Below are 5,993 nucleotides of genomic sequence, written 5' to 3'. Positions count from 1 at the left end.
AGTTTAAAAATAAAACAAATTAAGAAATAAAATTTTACATATTTTATTAATAATGATATTTTATAGATAAATATTTCATATCCCTTTAAAATTAATTTAGATAATATAAAATTCTTCACAGTTTGATTGATTTCATTAATTTTAAGTATATATTTAAATTATCAGACAATATAGATAAATTATCAGAACCTATCCAAAAAAAAAACATTAGCTTCTCTGGCTGAATTGAAAGGGACGTTTGCTGAAGGGTGCTTGTAGATGTTTGTTTAGAAATGTTGATTCTAATCTTCATCAACCAAACCGGAATTGAAATTTTAAATCTACAATCGTATGTCCCATAGATAACGTAATTGCAGCTAATCCAAATAAATGAATATCAACATCTGTTGGTATTATCTTATTTGGTACCAATATCGGTGTGGAATCAAGGACCTTTTTTGTTTTCTTTTGATTAATTGGATGTAGAGTCCAGCCTTTATCATTTGCTGGTAGGTTACGAGGCATTACAGGGGACCGTAGGGAGCTTTTTCGCCTTACTTGACACAACATCAGCGTTTTGCCAACCTATTTCTGGAAACGATGACGTTTGCCTGGTGAGGCTTTCCTTCGTAGAGATTCAGTTTCAACCACCAGATCACAACCGGTTTCATATCAGACATGTCACGCTGGTCCTTGATTATTTCAAATACAATTAACGGCATAGGACGCCTGTCGGCTGTGTGCATCCGTAATAATTTTATAGGATTCAGAATCTATTTCTTTAAAATCATTTATTTTCTTATCAATAAGCAGAGACTCCACAATTCTCCTGACAACCGCATTAAATTTTTTATCGCATTTAAGAGCGAACGGATGGTAAGGTATCATCAAGTCGTCTCAAGGTTTTGTGAGATCACCGTAATGTCTCATAGACTCCGGTTGAATTCGAACATGCCCATCGGCATTTTTAGCATTGAATCTAATTTGTTTACTTCTCATAGCACAAGCTAATGCAGTCCACTGCTTCTCTGCTTGGAAAACGATTGGTGGAATGCGCTCTGGAACATTATTGCCAGAGCGCAACAGGTTCAGTGGTGTTTGAGACCTTCCGTCTTTTTTCCTATTAATTGCCTAAAGTTCTTCAGGATCTGAGGAGAGATCTTGAGCGGTGGCCTGTGGCTGACTGAAATGGACACATCAGTAGGACTGTAACCCATTTCAGATGCGGATGGCGACTTTATTGGGTAAAACCTACCTGGCCATTTTGTCGCAAGCCGAATTTTCTGAATAGACTGAGCGTTTGGTCGAAATCAAGATTGTCATATGAACGCGATTCCGGCAGTCAAAATTACAGAGAAAATATGAACATGACGAAATAGAGAAACGTTTTGCCAACCAATTAAAACAACAGCTAACATCAAGAAGGTCATATCCCAACAAATTATCGGATTAATTGTGATAACAAATTAAATTAAATGAAAGCTCTGATCATGGCAGGAGGGTAACAGCAATAGCCGCGCCTCAGTTAGAACTTCATTGGCTACAGCATTGCCATCCATTACCCTCCAAGGGTATTGGTTTGAATGAATCAATCACCGCATCTCACGGTCGATTGATTCCTTCCGACAAGTCACCCCTATATAACTCATTTATTTTATAATATGGTGTACGATATACGATTTATAAAAAATTTATGAATTTTAAAAACTTTTTTATAAATCGTTTGTTTTTATTTTAAAAATAAAACTAATACTTATTTGCTATTTTATATAGCAAAATTTATTTTATTTATATTTAATTATCAAATATAATTTGATAACTGTAAATTCATTAAATACGTACTGTGGTTGTAGATGCGAATTTTTAGGGGCATATGCGTTTTTATTTTTCATTTTTCCTTCTAGAGTTGATGTCGCCATGATTTTAAATGTTCATAAAATTGTGAACTAACATTCGAGTTTTGTTATCAATCACTTATCATTTAAACAATGAATTGCTGTTCCAGCTTATAAGACAAGTTTCTTTCATTTCACAACGCGAAGATGTTGTAAATACAACAAAGGCGTTTGCTTGACTGAACTGAGGAGATTCGATGCAAATTTAACGCTATGCAACATTTTCTATTTTATAGATGCTTCTTTCAAATGTATGTTAGAAGAAAGATTAATCAATACTATAATGTTTTGTAAACCGTGTGTTATTCTCATTGGTTTATTGCTGTCTGAAGATGTAAAAACGTGATTAGATTTTGATGAATATTGCGTCCACATAAATTCCAAAGCAGTTTCTTAGGCATAATTATTAGCTCAGAACCCGAAGTTTCGTTGGTTTGATTTGAATTTCAATTGTACTGTTTTTCATCTGTTCTTCTTCAACACCACGCGCGCGCTCCGCACAGACGCTAATACTCTATAAGTTGATAGTTTCTTCGTTAACATCCTATCCTTAATAAAAAATATCTATAAGCATGAATTGTATTATCCAATTTCAGTAATAGTTATTTGCTGTGGACGCTTAACTCATTAAACAACTTTGTGTTTCTCAAAAACCATAAAAATATATAAATATCATATAATATTTCAAAAGGAATTAACTATTATTTCTTACTTTCCTGCAAAACTTTCCTGTTCCACTTTTTCTGCTGTTTGAATACATGCAGAATATTTTTAATGGTGTTCTTTTATTAATTTTAGAGCCGATGCACATCTCCAACACTCGTACTGTGAGTGTGTTGAACCTTATCATCTTCATCATCAATCTTCTGATATATATCCTGAAGGGGTGTTCAACTACAATGGCAGCACAGCCTGCTACTGACAATTTTCCTTCAAATTATTCTCTTACATGTCAGCACTACGATATTGTATCTCACATTTCATTCTTCTAAGGCAGTTCTGACTGAATTAATCCGCCTAGACCTTGATTTTCATGTAGGTCTGTTTTCTGCCATCTTGGCATCGAACCGTTTGCAAACTTTACCTGAGCCATTCTACTTAAGTGGCAAAACCACCTTAGAATATCTCTACTGACGCATTCTTGAATGCTAATAATGTCAAGTTCCTTTGCTAATGTCTTCAATTTATAATATGATTCTGCCCTTGATGCCATTGGTTCACTCCCTTAGTTTTTCTCAGCACCCTCCTATCTGTGGTGTCAATTCTTTGATCAAGGGCTTTATTTCTTAACCAAGTCTCAGAACAAAATTAAAACTGGTAGTTTTAAGTTTTGTTCTGAGATTTTTTCAGAAATTTATTCAACTAGCTGCTTGTTACGCCAACTTTGCTTATTCTGTTGTCTATTTCCAGATTTAAATTGCCATCTTTACTAAACCTATTCTTACATAGCTGAAATATTTCACTTGTTCTATAGGTTTTTACTGAGAATGCAGTCTCAAAATTATCAAAATAGGCGTTCCTGATTATTTTCATAGTTTTGGTCTCTTTATTGTTCATTCCAAATTCGATACAGCTATTGCGCAATTTATTTAGAGACTCCTGAAGATCTGCACCGGATGTGTTTAGGAGTACAACAACATCATCTGCATAAAGAAAAGAGCTAAGTTTGATATCTGAGATTTTAATATCGAGCCTAATGCCACTTTCGTTCGTAATCCGATTCGATATCGATATGGGTGGAGATGATGGCGTGTTTGTTTTACCCTGATTTTACATGAAACCATTTTCCTGTATTTCTTTCTTTGAATTCTAACTGCTGACTGACAACTTTAATATAGACTATGGATTGCGCTGTGTAATGTTCCATTTATCTCATATAATTGTTATGAAATGATTTAAGATTCTGCGCACCTTGCCGTATGCGTTTTCCAGATCTACACAAATTAAGTACAGATCCTTATTATATTCCCACGATTTCTCGACTATTTTATTTAAAATCTGATCTTAGAAACGTCTGTTTCACCTTGTTGTTTTTGTTTTGTGTTAAACAATTACGTGTGAAATTTGAAGTTATATGAACATGATTGCTCACGCTGCATTTATCGTTCATAGCTTGAGGAAAACACTTTGCGGGCAATTCCTACAAAGTCAACTTGGGTCAGAAACGACTGCATAGAAAAAACCACCACCACTGCTGTTTATGTTTTATCAGTTTTGGATTTCATTCCAAATGTGTACGACATTTCAATCAGAGTTTTAGTCCTCGTTCTTTTTAATTATTTATTTCGTTATATTTTGTATTTATTAAGTATATGTTTATAAAATGCACTAAATAATTTTACTTCTTTTTATTTGCAAGAAACATAAATTATCACAAACATTTGTCAGTAAGACAAAGTTTAATTATTTTAATTATTTAATTAAACTTAATGTAGTTCCCAAGTGAACTACAACTACATTGTTTGCAGTTCATTCAAAATATTTTTACTTATCCAAATTTTACTTATTTATCAATCGATAAATATGTAAAACAATCATCTTACAATCATAATCATTCTTTCCCACAATTTCAGTGTTGTTTGATTGTTTGTACAGGTTATTCTTTATGCTATTCAACCCCTTTAGTCTTTACATTATCTTTATTCTTTATGTTATTACCATTCAGAAGATTTTTCTCAAGTTTGCAATCCAAACGCAAAAGTTGTACTCATTTAGTACATCAATCAGTGTTGTGAGCGGGTTCAAGGTTAGATAACCCTGAAGCGTCGCTGTAAAAAAAGCCTTCAAGAACCATCATGAAACTTTCATGCCATTGGAGGTCTCTAGTACGAAGAGTGAAGGTTGCACGCTTGGCAACGAACTTCACTACCACTTAAAATCATGTCTACGGTGGGATTCATACCCTGAGACTGCTGCTTTCTAAGCCAATGTATACACTCAGCTAATCAGTACAGCAGCCTCTAAGATTGGCAGACTCGATGCTATCCTGGAAGCTGCTTTAGCTAAAGTAACAACATTCAAAGTGTGCCTAGTGACACACATTCTTCATAATTCTGTCTATTCTCTCTTTCAATGCATCTTTTTTTTTCTTCTCTGGAAATACATATTACGAAATTCTCTAATTGTGTGTGTGTAAGTTCCCATCCTTTCACCACATCTATGCACACGATAGATATGCACTTAATAATACAAGGAAAAAATGTCACTGATTTATTCAGCAAAATAATGGTTTCTATCTTTGTTGTTTCACGCTTTATTCAAATCTAGCTTAACAGCTATTCATTTTAACTTGTTTATCATTTGGTATTTCTAGCCTACGTAGGTTTCTGCTTTAACCTCCATCAGGTTTAAATTCCATAATGCGAGGGAAAATGTTTGTTGAAAATATTCAAAATACTTCGATTCATAATGCGATGCCAATCTACATATGTGCCACAAGGAGAGGTATTTTTTCGACTAACCCCAAGTATATCGTATTCTCTAGACTAAAATGAATGAATGAATTTTAGATTTATCTTAAAAGCCAACCGAATGAGATATTAGTCGTGATAACTACGTCCCCATAATTGATTCACTATTTTTTTTTACCTTTTTTTTGAAAGGAATCAATCTCCTTTACTCGAAAGATATGAAATTTATTGGCAAAGTCAATTAACTTGATAACAATACCTTATCCTTATAAGGACTGGCTTAAAGGGGCGAAGCAAAAATGCTTTTCATCTTCCCCGTTATCTGTAAAGGACAGTGTAGGGATAAGGTGTTATTGAGCAATTAAACTCTGATCATGGCAGTAGGGTAGTAGCAATAGCCGAGCCTCAGTTAGAACTTCATTGGCTACAACATTGCCATCCATTACCCTCCAAGGGCATTGGATTGAATCTCTGATTCCTTTTCTTGATAACAATACAGAATTTATGCTTTTACTTCAATAAGAGTATTTAATTATATTTATGGTGTGTGAGAGCTGTAGATATTTAAGATCTAAATTTAAGCTTCCAAGGAAAGATTTCGAGAATATATTTAATAAATTAATTTTTTTTATTAATTATAATGAATTATTGAATAAATATATAAGTAGTTGAAAAAAAATTATATTAGAAACTGAACCTTCCGTTGTAG

Source organism: Typopeltis vanoorti, unplaced genomic scaffold (genome assembly GCF_054136105.1).
Source record: "Typopeltis vanoorti isolate ZY-2024b unplaced genomic scaffold, IOZ_Tvanoo_1.0 HiC_scaffold_745, whole genome shotgun sequence".
Lineage (NCBI taxonomy): Eukaryota > Metazoa > Arthropoda > Arachnida > Uropygi > Thelyphonidae > Typopeltis > Typopeltis vanoorti.
This window is presented reverse-complemented; position numbering follows the sequence as displayed.